We start from the raw sequence: 14,347 nt of genomic DNA on the forward strand, positions 1-14,347 counted from the left end.
ATGAAGGTGTCAAATTTCACAATTAGCATGTCTTTACGCTGTGATAGTTTTAACTCGCGATCCCATCCTCGGGGGTCATATTCTACCTTTGAAATTACCGTCCACCTGAGATCTTGATCGGTATGTGCCATTTTATGCCAATGATTAACAAGGGGAGCTGTCTTCACATTTTTCCTTATTCTGGATTTGTGTTGCGTTATCCGATGGCGCACCTCCTGATTAGTTTTGCCAATATATAGCTTTCCACACGGGCATAGAATGCCATAGATGACGTATTTAGTCTTGCAGTTGGAGAAAGTTTCATGCTTCCAATGGATGCCTTTATGGGAGAATAAAACTCCTCCGAACATTTGATCGCAACAAGAACAATTGCCACATTTGTGGTGGCCTTGTATGGGTGCAAGACCCAACATTTGTCTTAGTGTAGGTTGAGGAACTTTGTCTAATGATGCCCTAACTATGTGGTTGGCCACATTTTTTTCTCTTTTAAAAGCAAATAAGGGGACAGACCCCAAAGTGGAATACAAATTCTGGATTAGATGCCAATTCTGATGGATTACTTTTTTCAGTTGATACGAGTTGGGACAGAAAGTGGTGACAAATACCTGACAATCTGTAGGAGATTTTTTATTTTTAGTCAACAATGTTTCTCTGGGAGTCCAAAAAGCTCTCTTCTTTGCTGATTTTACCAGTTTTTTTGGGTAACCTCTATCTCCTAGTTTTTCGACGGGATGATTGGCATGAATATTGTAGTCATCCTTGAAGAAACAGTTCCGTCTTATTCTCAAGAACTGTCCGTATGGCAAATTGTCTTTTAAACTCCTGGGGTGATTGCTTGAGAACAAGAGGGCCTTATTCCTGTCTGATGGCTTGGTGTATAATGTAGTTGCTAGACACCCTTCTACAGGGAATACTTTGACATCAAGGAACGGGATCTTAATCTTTGATGAATTGATGTCTGGCGATCTCTGATTGAGCCAATCAAAAAACTGAGTAAGTTGGTCCTCGTCACCAGTCCATGCCATGAAAATATCGTCGATAAATCTCATCCAAGTTGTGATGTACTGGTTGAATGGATTGTTATTGTAGATACATTTATCTTCGAACATAGACATGTACAATACTGCCAATTCTGGGGCAAATGGACAACCCATCGCTACACCTTTTGTTTGAAAAAAGAAATCTCTGCCAAATGAAAAAAAGTTTTTTTTGAGAGCGAAGCTAGCCAAATCGATGATGAATTCAGTGGGGACCCGTAGCTTGGCCTTTTGTCCAAGAAATTAGAAAGGACGGCCAGAGCTTTGTCCTGGGGAATTTGGGTATATAAAGAGTTGACATCTAATGTCACCATTATGTCTTTCTCTGTGGTGAATGGGACGTCTTCCAGTTTATTAATGAAATCTGTATTATCTTGGAGGAAAGATGGTACCTCCTCCATGAATGGTTTCAAAAAATAGTCTACATACTTTGAAATAGGTTCGTTTAGAGAATCACACCCAGAAACGATTGGTCTGCCTGGCGGGGAGGTCTCATTCGTGTGCACTTTGGGCAGAATGTAAAAAAACGGAGTTCTGGGATGTTTATTTTGCAAGAAATTGTATTCCTTTGGGCCAAGGAAACCTTGTTGAAAACCTTTCTCTAAAATGTCAAATAGATGACCTTGGAGTTCTAGTGTAGGATCCTTTGGGATACGATTATAACAGATGGGGTCATTTAATTGCCTGAGAACCTCTGTGGTGTAGTCTGGGGTCCCCCAGACCACTATCGAACCCCCTTTATCGGCCTGTTTGATAATTACCGAAGAGTCGTTTTTTAACGAGGCTAGGGCATCCCGTTGTGGTTTGGAAATGTTATGTTTGACAAATTTGGATCTTTATTCCATGTTGGAAATGGCAGACAAAACAATTCTCCCAAAGGTGATTATCTCTTTAGGTACCGTATTCGAAGGAGGGCAGAAGTTGGATCTTTTTCTCAACCCAGTGACTTCATTAGTGGTGGTAAATTCATTTCCAGAAAAAAACATTTTAAGTCTTATCTTACGGCAAAACTCGATTGCCTCTGTTTTCATCTTGATGAAATCAGTGCTTCGTGTTGGAACAAAGGTTAAGCCTTTGGCTAGAACACTTTCTTCCTCCTTGGTCAAAATCCATGTGGATAAATTGAAGATGGGGGAAGGAGTTAGTTTTTGTAATGCTGTCTGCGTGTGGTCATTTCCCAAGGCTGGTTGTTGAACCGGGAACGCCCTCTTGCTCTTTGCTGGCCTCTTCCTAAAAAAGAAGACGGTCCCTGTTGTTGTTGCCCATTCCATCTCTTATTAGTGATTTGACGTCCTTCACTGCTATCTGTATCTCCTCCTGATGACGAAGAGGTTTCCGAAAAGGTAATGAATCGATTTTTGGATCTTCCTTGGTAGTCCGGAAGGAATCTCCTTGAATCTGATCTGGTATAAAAATCTACTTGTAGATAAGGGTATACTGTTTCCAGAGAGAAGTTTTTCTTGTCTTTTTCGAATTTATTTCCTTTTTGATTAATGGTATAATCTTTGAATTCCAAGATTTCTTTTTCAACTTTTTCCAACAGAGTTTTGGAATCCGTGATTAGTTGGTTGTCCTTGATTTCTGTTTCAAGTGAAGCTATTTCTTGCAGTTGTTGTTGCGAAATTCTCAAAGCAGTTTCGACTGTAAGGACCATTAGGTCTCTACTACATTTAGTTTCTATGCAACTGTAGCCCTTCTTGTATACGGGGTCATCAGTGAAAATAACTGGAATATTCCGGATCTGAAGTCCACCTGGGATTGTTCCTGCTTTAAGATGCTCAAGCAAGAAATGGCCGTGAAGGTCAGTCCGAATTTGTTTTTTCTTTAATCGTAATAGTCTGTCAGATTCGTTTTGCATTTTAGCTGTGACACTTAGAGAAGCTGAGGCGAAAAGCATGGGAGCACTCAGAAGTTTCTTGATGTGGTCTTCGCTGTAAGCGAAAGCGTCATTTTCGGTCATTGTCAAAGAAATAAAAGAAATGAATACATACGAACAATAACAAATACACCTTAAGAACCTAACAAACAAAGCAAGGCTCCAGAATGAATATAGAGAAATCTAAAGGGATTTGCTTCCCTAAATTTGCAGCAGAACACCTCGCGGGAATACACCCGCTATATATCTGTGAACAATACTGGGTGTGGCTCTGATCAGCAAGTCTGAGCCGAATAACTATGTGAACAAGGAAGTGCCAATGCTGATGAGTGATTCGAAACAATCAATGGAACGTAGAAGATAACCTCAAACAACCACGCAAGTACTAATTAATAGTATTTATTTCAATATCTTTTCATAAGGTTATTGATTCATCTTATATGAAAATTATTTTTGTGTACAGGAATAAGAAGCCGTCAACAAATTTAAATACATGAACAAGTGAACGCGTAATAGAGAAAAAAATTAGAAAACATGAAAGAAAACTACACTACACTCATCTGCCAGAAAGACAGACAAGATACTTTCAATGAACATTCATACACCACTCCTCACACATCCAAACAAACATTCAAACACACTTTCCTTTGGTAGCCTATTTATTGCTTATTGGAATTTACCAAAGGGCCTATCAAACCTGGTAAGAATTGAACAAAATTATATAAAGGTGCATAACAACAATTGTTGCTCCAATCCTTCACAATTCAAGTAAATTTGTAAGAATGCACCAGCTTGATATATTTACACCAGTGACAATAAAGTGCCAGCGTGAGGGTAAGTGAAGTACAACACAAACAATGTGGAGCTGGTGTGAGGGACTGGTGAAGTACACTGACAACCAAGAGCAGGCAGGAGGGCCTGGGGCAGCAAGTTGACAATAGAGGGCTGGCAGGAGGGCCCCAGAAGCACACAGACAATGGAGGGTGGGTGGGCAGCATGCTGACAAAGGAGAGCTGGTGGCAGGGATTGGGAAAAGTAGGTGGACATTGGATGGTGGGCAGGAGGTGCTGCGGCAGCAGCCTTACAACGGAGGCCTGGCAGAGGGACTGGGGAGTATGCAGACAATGAATGAATGAATGCATAAATCATCAGATTAGTAAAGTGTCCCGGCGCTATTAAACCTGAGCATCCTACCACAGAGGACTCAAAGTGAAGAGAATGGAAAAGTTCTCAGGGCTTTCCAGCAAAGGGATTTATTTTGAATATCCTAGAGCTCCAAAGTAAGTTTATTTCAGGCCTGGAAAGCCCAGACGGAAAAAGAAAAAACGCCTCTCCTAGAGTGGCTAAATCGAGGAACCACCTTCAAAAAAGCCTCAGAGCGATGAAGAGCACTACCTAAATGATAAAGGCTTAATTCTCTATGAAATATACTGCAGCCTGACTCATAAAACACAAGATGCACCAGCACCAGAGAATTGAATGGGATTATCTTCTTAATAAGGATTGCTCAATGGTGTAGTTGCTCAATGGTGTAGTTGAGAATAGAGGCACAACAAGATTGTTTGAGTAAAAGATGTGCTGTAGCATTTTGGGCCACTTGCAAGTGCTTAATATGAACATCTGAAAGCTCCTGATAGAATACAGTAGCATAGTTCAGCCTACAAGTAATTTATGCATGGACCAAAATTCTTTGTGTGTCAAATGTCAGAAAATAAAGGAATTTCTTAAGCAATTTCATAATAGAGAAGTATGATCCTACGGCCACTGAAATTTGAGGTTGAAAGGAATGCTGGTGGTTAACTTTACACCCAGATTTCGAGCCGCCATGGCGGAATGAAGAGTCAGATGTAGTGCCGCTGGCTAGCAGCTATTTCACCAGCCGGTGGAGAGAGGACCAAACAGAAGGACTTCAGTGTTGTCTGAGATGTACTGCAGATTATTGGCCCCCATCCACTTTGTTAGACCCGGCCTTGTGGCATTGCCATCCCTGACCCCTAGCCACATCCCCTGACCCGTACACCTCATTCAGTCCCTCAGTACACGACCTAGCCGGTCCTGCCCGCCAGGACCCACACACACCTGACCCAGACTTCCCTGTCTGTACCCTCCATCTTCCCAGCACCACAGGGCCCGCGTGCCCACTTCATGCACCTACGATGGCCGCCCGGCCCCAGCACAACCCAGGCCTAGAGGTGCCACCCCGGCTGGGGAACATCGCGCTCCCATGGAGTGAGAGAGGGAGGAGCAGTTTCCAACGCACCTCTGGCCTCCCCTCGGGAGATGGGTTTCGATCGGCCCTCCGGCCTCCCTGAGGGCTGGCTCCACGCCTGCTGGGTGTGTGGGACTCCTCCCGACCTGGCCCTGAAAGGATCAAAGGACAACATGGCAGGAAACTCCAACGAGCGGCCCCCAGGCGCTAAGACCCCTGCCTACACGGACCCCGGACATCAAAGAAGGGTTGACCTATAACAAGGGGTGCTCTAGGACTATCAGGCAGATTCGACTCTGGAACGACGAGAGCCCTGCTGACGTGGTCGCGGCTCCCTTGCAACCTTGGAACACCTGAGCCCTGCTGAGCGACTCGCGGCTCCCCGAAGATCGTAAGACCTCCGAACTTGTGCTTGAACCCTGCTGAGTGACTCGCGGCTCCCCTGAAGATCGTAAGACCTCCGAACTTGTGCTTGAGCCCTGCTGAGTGACTCGCGGCTCCCCTGAAGATCGGAAGACCTCCGAACTGGTGCTTGAGCCCTGCTGAGTGACTCGCGGCTCCCCTGAAGATCGTAAGACCTCCAAACTTGTGCTGAGCCCTGCTGAGTGACTCGCGGCTCCCCTGAAGATCGTAAGACCTCCGAACTTGTGCTTGAGCCCTGCTGAGTGACTCGCGGCTCCGAACGACTCCCTCGGTCCGGCTGGACCGCAGCGTATCCCCCCGGCTCGAGGATTGTGAGTTGTACGTTGGGTACGCCCCTGCATTCGATCCGGATCCACAAAGACTGTCCCGCTACCCCCTTTTCCCTACCGAGACTCTTTGAGACCGTGCTCTATTTGTACATATCCATCTTGGTGATCGTAAAGATCCGACGTAGCTGAGTAGATAAAGGATCTGTTCCCAAGAACCTACTGTGTGGTGTCTCTTTGTCGTGTGGTGCCGTGTGTACGATCCTAGATACAAGACTCTTCCTCTGAGGAGTCTCCCGCCAGTGCCCGGCTACATTACCCCGAGGGTAGGTCTCAAGGTGGTCAGGTGACCTCCCTGTCTCTCCTGGGATCGCCTTCTAACATTGGTGGCAAGCGACGGGATTCGGGCCCATCATCTAGAGATCGTACCGTAAGCAGCTGACTCACTACCGGCAAAGAGGGCAGAAGAAAACGCCATGAGTCTCACAGAAACCAACGCGAGTGCGGTGTTCCGGGCTGAACAATTGGAAGAGTACACGCACAAAGAACTGAAGCAATTCTGCAAAGAACTAAAAATCGCTACCACTGGTCTCAACACCAAAGAAGATATGCAGAAGGCACTGAAAGCTTGGGTGGAATCCGGAGCCCCCCGCCCAGAAGGAGCGGTGGAGCTCCACGACAAAGCTGGACTCTCCCCAAGAGAAAGCAGCAGCAACCAGGTACGAAGCTTCATACCAGACGGGGGTCTATCCCCGGAAGAACTCACAGACAGAGAGAGAAGTCGGAATCACGAACTCGAACTGGCCAAACTGAAAATTGAGGGCGAGTTGAAATTAGCTGAGAAGAAGCTAGCAGTGGAACAGATGCGAGTACAAGGTGAACTGGTAGAGAAGAAACTCCAACGAGAGCACGAAGGACGAAGACTTCAACTGGAGCATGAACGCAGCTTGAAAGAAATCGAGCTCTAGGCAAGGAGCGAAGAAGCTCGACCCTCGGAGAACCGGGGGGCGCCACCACCGGCGGAACAGAAGGTCCACATCCCCAAAGATGTGGTCAAGGAATACTACAAAAACGATGACATCCAACAATGGTTCAAGGCCTATGAGGTCGCCATGACCTCCCACCGAGTCCCGCAGAAAGATTGGGGGGCCGGGTTGTGGGGCCGATTTTTGAGCGAAGGGAGAGACACCCTGCTCGACCTACCATCCTCCATGCAGACCTCCTACAGCCACATGAAGGAGGCCCTCCTCACAAGGTACGGTCTCACCCCGGAGATGTACCGCCAGCGGTTCCGGGACTGCAAGAAGATCCCCGGCACCACGTGGGTGGAGTATGTAAACTTTTTCACCCGTGCCTTCGACGGGTGGATTAAGGGCAGCAAAGTGTCCACCCTGGACAAACTAACCGACCTTATGTTATGGGAACACCTGGCGGCGAACTGCTTTGTGGAGCTACGCCAGCATCTCCTCTACAGCAAGCTCACGGATCCGAGGAAGCTGGCTGTCGAGGCGGATCGTTGGACCAACACCTGGGTCTCCCGGGGCCCGGTAGGAGAATACCCCCGAGCCAGTCAGGGACCACCCCGCCAGAGAGGGGGGGGAACCAGGGAGGGCAGAGGGAACCCCAGTCCAGTCCTCCGAAAAGCCAACCTCCGCACTTCCCGGCACCCCCACCAGCTGTATCCGGTCCACCCGTGAGACGGGGGCACCGGGTGACCATCACTTGTTTCCGTTGCCAGAAGCCCGGGCATTACGCCAATGACCCCGAATGCCCCATGGCCCTGCGCGTCCCCACTACAGCCCCTCCAGCCAGACAGATAGCCAATGTAGCCCTAGGGGAGGAGATTGAGGAGACCGTAGAATTGGAACCCGCCGCCATGGCCTTGGTATCATTAGGAGACAGAGAAATGGTCCCGGGGAGCCTCCTGCCCTCCAACACGAAGAAATATGGGCAGCTAGTGATGATCAATGGCCAACAGGTAGAGGCCCTTCGTGACACCGGAGCGAGCATCACCGGTGTCCTCGGCCACTTAGTCCACGAAGACCAGATCCTCCCCAATATATTTTGCCCTGTAATTGCAGCTGACAACACTGAGAGTCTCTGTAAGGTAGCCCTGGGGCCTTTTGAATGGGGCGGAGTGGTCGGTAAATTGAAAGTAGCAGTACGAACCTCCCAGCCGGTCGACTGTCTCCTGGGGAACGACCTGGAAAGTTCCCCCTGGCAGCAAGTCGAGCACAAGGCCCACCTAGGGATGATGGGTCTCCCCGAGTGGGTGTGCGCCACCACCCGGTCTATGGCGGCCCGACTGCCCCCCCTTGGGGAAGTCGAGGACTTACCTGCCAACGAGGACCGGATTGTCCCAGACGAGGTCCCCCACATCTCCCCACGTGGAGAATCTGTCACCAGCGACGAACCCCTACCGTCCGACCCCGCACAGATCGCAGAGTTAGGCGTTCTGCCCGAGTTGGCCCAGTGGCACCATGAGGGGGGCACCTCCCGAGAGGAGTTCTGCCAGGAGCAAGCTACCTGTCCCTCCCTAGTCGGACCCCGGCAGCAAGCAGAGGCCCAAGCCGCGGGTGACCAGTCTGGAACACACCGGCTATATTGGGAAAATGACCTTTTGTACAGCGAGCAGAAGTCGGTGGAGCTAGGATCAGCCCGGGTGCTGGTGGTACCCCTACGCTTCCGAGACTTCCTCCTGGGCTTGGCCCACGATGTCCCCCTCGCAGGCCACTTGGGCCAAGACAAAACCTACAGTCGTCTAGTGACTCACTTTTACTGGCCGAAAATGAAAAAAGATGTAGAAACCCACTGCCAGTCCTGTCCCACGTGCCAGGCTAGTGGGAAAAGTAGAGGAAAGCGCAAGGCTCCCCTCCAACCCTTCCCTGTCGTCAATACCCCGTTCGAACGGGTCGGGATCGACATCGTGGGGCCCCTGGACCCCCCAACCTCACAAGGTCACTGCTTCATCCTCGTCCTAGTGGACCATGCCACCCGATACCCGGAGGCCATTCCCCTACGCACCATCACCGCCCCCGTGGTGGGCCGGGCGTTGATGGGGATCTTTTCCCGTGTGGGTTTTCCCCGCGAGGTCGTCAGCGACCGCGGGATGAACTTTATCTCTAAATACATGACGTCCCTGTGGAAACAATGTGGAGTGTCCTATAAATTCACCACACCGTACCACCCCCAAGGAAATGGCCTAGTAGAGCGGTTTAACCGGACTCTGAAGGGGATGATCGCGGGCCTAGAAGAGCCCCTCCGGCGCAAGTGGGACGTCCTGCTCCCCTGCCTTTTGTTCGCCTACCGGGAAGTTCCCCAGAAATCCTTGGGGTTCAGCCCCTTTGAGTTACTCTACTGGCACCCCGTCCGGGGGCTCCTCAGCTTGGTCAAGGAAGGGTGGGAGGTGGTGCCCCGAGGCCCCCCCCGAGATGTGTTCCGATACGTTCTGACCCTCCGAAACCAGACTAGGAAGTTTCGAGAAATGGCCGAGGCCAACCTGGAGGCGAGCCAGGAAGAAATGAAGCGCTGGTACGACCAGAATGCCACTCTGGTCGAGTTCCAGCCGGGCCAGCAGGTATGGGTCATGGCCCCCGTGAAACCTTGCACCCTCCAGGATAAATGGACCGGGCCCTTCAAAGTCGTTGAGCGGAAGAGCCAGGTCACGTACTTGGTGGACGTCCAGTCACCTCGGGACCCCCTTCGGGTCCTTCACGTGAACCGCCTCAAGCACCACTTCGTGCGGACGGAGCTGAGTCTGCTGCTGGCCACTGATGACGGGGCCGAGGAGAAGTCAGATCCCCTCCCTGACCTCCTGTGTACCAAGGAGAAGGATGGCTCCGTGGAAGGAGTGAACCTCTCTCCATCCCTCACTTCCCAGCAACGCAAAGACTGCCGCCAGCTCTTAGGGCAGTTCCCCGACTTATTCTCTCTCGTCCCCAAAGTCACCGACTGGTGTGTCCATGATGTGGACACCGGAGACAGCCCACCGGGGAAGCAACGAGCCTACCGAGTCCCTGATCGAGTCCGGTCCTGCATTCAGGCCGAGGTCTCGAAGATGTTGACCTTGGGGGTGATCGAACCCTCAGACAGCCCCTGGGCCAGCCCCATGGTACTGGTCCCGAAAGCAGCGGCCCCCGGTGTCGCCCCAGAACTCCGATTCTGTGTGGACTACCGGGGACTCAATGAAGTCACCCGAGCCGACGCTCACCCCATTCCCCGAGCGGATGAACTCATTGACCGTCTCGGGTCGGCTCATTTCCTCAGCACATTCGATCTTACCTGCGGGTACTGGCAAATTGCGCTCACAGAAGGAGCCAAGGAACGGTCCGCCTTCTCCACCCCGGATGGGCACTATCGCTTTCGCGTGATGCCCTTCGGGATGAAAAATGCCCCGGCCACCTTCCAGCGACTGGTAAATAGAGTCCTGGCCGGGCTGGAAAAGTTCAGCGCCGCATATCTAGACGATATCGCGGTTTTCAGTTCCGAATGGAGTGAGCACCACCAGCACCTCCGGAGGGTGCTAACGGCCCTGCGCCAGGCAGCCCTCACAGTAAGAGCCAGCAAGTGTCAGATTGGGCAAGGTTCGGTGGTCTACCTAGGGCACCGAGTCGGAAGCGGGCAGGTCGCCCATCTGCAACCTAAGATCGACGCCATCCTATCCTGGGAACCACCCACTACCCAAACGGAGGTCCGAGCCTTTCTGGGCCTCACCGGCTACTACCGGAGATTCATCCGGGGGTACGGCAGCCTTGTCGGTCCCCTCACGGAACTCACGTCCAAGAAACAGCCCAAGAAAGTGCAGTGGACCTCTGCTTGCCAGGAGGCGTTCGATGCCCTGAAAGCGGCCATGTGTACTGCCCCCGTGCTCCAGGCCCCCGACTACTCCAAGGAATTTGTTGTACAAACTGATGCCTCCGAGCAGGGTATTGGGGCAGTCCTGTCACAGATGAATCGCCAAGGCCTAGACCAGCCCGTAGCCTTCCTCAGCCGAAGGCTGTTACCCCGAGAACAGAAATGGAGCACCATTGAGCGCGAGGCGTTCGCCGTAGTCTGGGCCCTCGAGAAATTATGACCCTATCTGTTCGGCACCCATTTCAAAGTCCAAACTGACCATCGCCCCCTGTGATGGCTCATGCAGATGCGAGGGGAAAACCCCAAACTATTGCGGTGGTCAATCTCCCTCCAGGGGATGGATTTCACCGTAGAGCACTGCCCTGGTACTGACCACGCCAATGCTGACGGCCTCTCCCGGTTCTTCCGCCTCAGCGAAGAGAACCCCCAAGAGGATGGGTAGTTCTCTCCGGCTTTCAGCTGGGGGGGACGCGTGTTAGACCCAGCCTTGTGGCATGGCCATCCCTGACCCCTAGCCACATCCCCTGACCCATACACCTCATTCAGTCCCTCAGTACACGGCCTAGCCGGTCCTGCCTGCCAGGACCCACACACACCCGACCCGGACTTCCCTGTCCGTACCCTCCATCTTCCCAGCACCACAGGGCCCGCGTGCCCACTTCATGCACCTACGATGGCCGCCCGGCTACAGAACAACCCAGGCCTAGAGGCGCCACCCCGGCTGGGGAACATCGCGCTCCCATGGAGTGAGAGAGGGAGGAGCAGTTTCCATCGCACATCTGGCCTCCCCTCGGGAGATGGGTTTCAATCGGCCCTCCGGCCTCCCTGTGGGCTGGCTCCACGCCTGCTGGGTGTCTGGGACTCCTCCCGACCCGGCCCTGAAAGGATCAAAGGACAACATGGCAGGAAACTCCAACGAGCGGCCCCCAGGCGCCAAGACCCCTGCCTACACGGACCCTGGACATCAAAGAGGGGTTGACCTATAACAAGGGGTGCTCTGGGACTATCAGGCAGATTCGACTCTGGAACGACGAGAGCCCTGCTGACGTGGTCGTGGCTCCCTTGCAACCTTGGAACACCTGAGCCCCGCTGAGCGACTCGCAGCTCCCCTGAAGATCGTATAACCTCCGAACTTGTGCTTGAGCCCTGCTGAGTGACTCGCGGCTCCCCTGAAGATCGTAAGACCTCCGAACTCGTGCTTGAGCCCTGCTGAGTGACTCGCGGCTCCCCTGAAGATCGTAAGACCTCCGAACTGGTGCTTGAGCCCTGCTGAGTGACTCGCGGCTCCCCTGAAGATCGTAAGACCTCCGAACTTGTGCTGAGCCCTGCTGAGTGACTCGCGGCTCCCCTGAAGATCGTAAGACCTCCGAACTTGTGCTTGAGCCCTGCTGAGTGACTCGCGGCTCTGAACGACTCCCTCGGTCTGGCTGGACCACAGCGTATCCCCCCGGCTCGAGGATTGTGAGCTGTGCGTTGGGTACGCCCCTGCATTTGATCCGGATCCACAAAGACTGTCCCGCTACCCCCTTTTCCCTACCGAGACTCTTTGAGCCCGTGCTCTATTTGTACATATCCATCTTGGTGATCATAAAGATCCGATGTAGCTGAGTAGATAAAGGGTCTGTTCCCAAGAACCTACTGTGTGGTGTCTCTTTGTCGTGTGGTGCAGTGTGTACGATCCTAGATACGAGACTCTTCCTCTGAGGAGTCTCCCGCCAGTGCCCGGCTACATTAACCCGAGGGTAGGTCTCAAGGTGGTCAGGTGACCTCCCTGTCTCTCCTGGGATAGCCTTCTAATACACTTCAAAACTGCACTTACACATGCTTTAAAAGACTCTTGAGTGGCCAGGGAGCCATTACCATGCGTAAGGAGAAGTTAAGTATCGTCTGCATGAAAAATGATCTAAGCACCAAAAGGCTCAACTAATGCAGCTAAAAGGACATACAGATGTCAAAGAGCGTTGGGCTCAGGCATGAGCCCTGCAATACTCCTAAGTGTAGAGCCTTGATGGCAGAAGGGTAAGGAGCATCCAGACGGCTTGTCATCTGACTAATCTAACTGAGGGCCTGTGGGAGAGCCTGGGGAAGCACACAGAAAATGGAGAGAGCCTTCGTGAGGCTGGGGCATAAGGCTAAAAATAAAGGCCTGGCAGAAGGGGATGAGAGATCACATAGTGTTGTGTAGTTCCTATAAACCTATATAGGATCTGTGCCTTTAGACAACATAAACTGTGGGATTGGTGTCCAGACTGATTCCAGACACCCCAATCGGGTATGTTAGGTTGTATACCAGCTAGCTCACAGTGCCACTGTAAACCCCTCTTACCAAGGAGAGAATAGTTCTTGGCAACAATCGAACATGACAACCCTGTCCCATCAGAGATCGTGGAAACAGTACAGTACCTTTTACTTAACCACTCGTGCTCACTTTGTCTTAGAGAGATACACAGAATAAACGGTGGGGATATTTTTCAATAAGTATTATTGAACCAGCGTCATTCCATGTAAAATAGGTGTGCTGACACAACCATCAGACAGAAACAGATATACATGATTATAAGCACCAATAGAGTAAATGGATGGGAGATTCCTACCACAGTGCTAAAACAATGAATATAGGCAGGAATAAAACATGTAGACAATAGTAATGCTTACTCCTAAGATGCAACTGTAACTAGATGTACCTAAGTGTACCTAGCATGCATGTAGGTGCAGAGCCAAGAATCCCCCTAGGCTGAAGCCAACCCCATTACCTAATATGAGAGACTGTAGGGCCCCATCTTGGTCTTGAGGTGGACACTCCACGAGGGATGTCTGACCACTGCAAGCTGGAGTGTCTGCATGCAGGAACCTCAGCGCCTCACGTCAGTATGTCAGCATGGAAGTCTTTCTCCTCAGCCTGCCCCAGCAAAGATAAGGGGGGATATGAGGATAAGGTAACCTCAGGAGTTCCACCTTGCTGTGTCATGTCAGCCGAGGATGACGGAAGGGATGACCTTGATACATAGTTATTATGCAGCAGATGGTAATCCTACTGTGATTCTGAGAATCCTCATGCATAATAAATGAGGCTAGTTTTCTGGGAAAACCACATGACATTTATGCAGCACCTTAACTAGGTAAAAGGTCAATACCCAAAAAACGTTATGTAGTACAATCGCAGGAAAATGTAGGTGAAAGTTTAGGTGACTACCCAGGCCTATATTGGGGTACATTACAAAACATTACACCCACTCCTCATCCGATCGGACAATATGCGAAAAACAAATGTTCAGCTAATGAATCCTAAAACATTCTAAAAAATGTTTAGAATAAAAATCTCTAAAAAGGCCTATTAGAAAGTGCCTAAAAACTCTATAGATACTTTGGGCCTCATTTATGAAAAGTGACCCAACGCTGTGAGAAAACAGCAATGTGTCACTTTTCATTGCGCCATCCTTGCAACACCAATGATGCATCATATTTACAGTATGACGCATCATGTCGCAAGGAGTTACAGGTACGTCAGTATTTCTGATGTATCTGTAGGCGCAAAAATGATGCATTGCTTCAGTGTGTCACAAAAGTATTGCAACTCCAGAAATGGGTCATTACCCATGGGCAAGTCCCATGTTAAATGTTCCTGCATCAGTTTTACGCCTGTATGAGGCATGCGTAAGAAATTGATGCATTTGCGTCCTAG

Source organism: Triturus cristatus, chromosome 7 (genome assembly GCF_964204655.1).
Source record: "Triturus cristatus chromosome 7, aTriCri1.1, whole genome shotgun sequence".
Taxonomy (NCBI): Eukaryota; Metazoa; Chordata; class Amphibia; order Caudata; family Salamandridae; genus Triturus; species Triturus cristatus.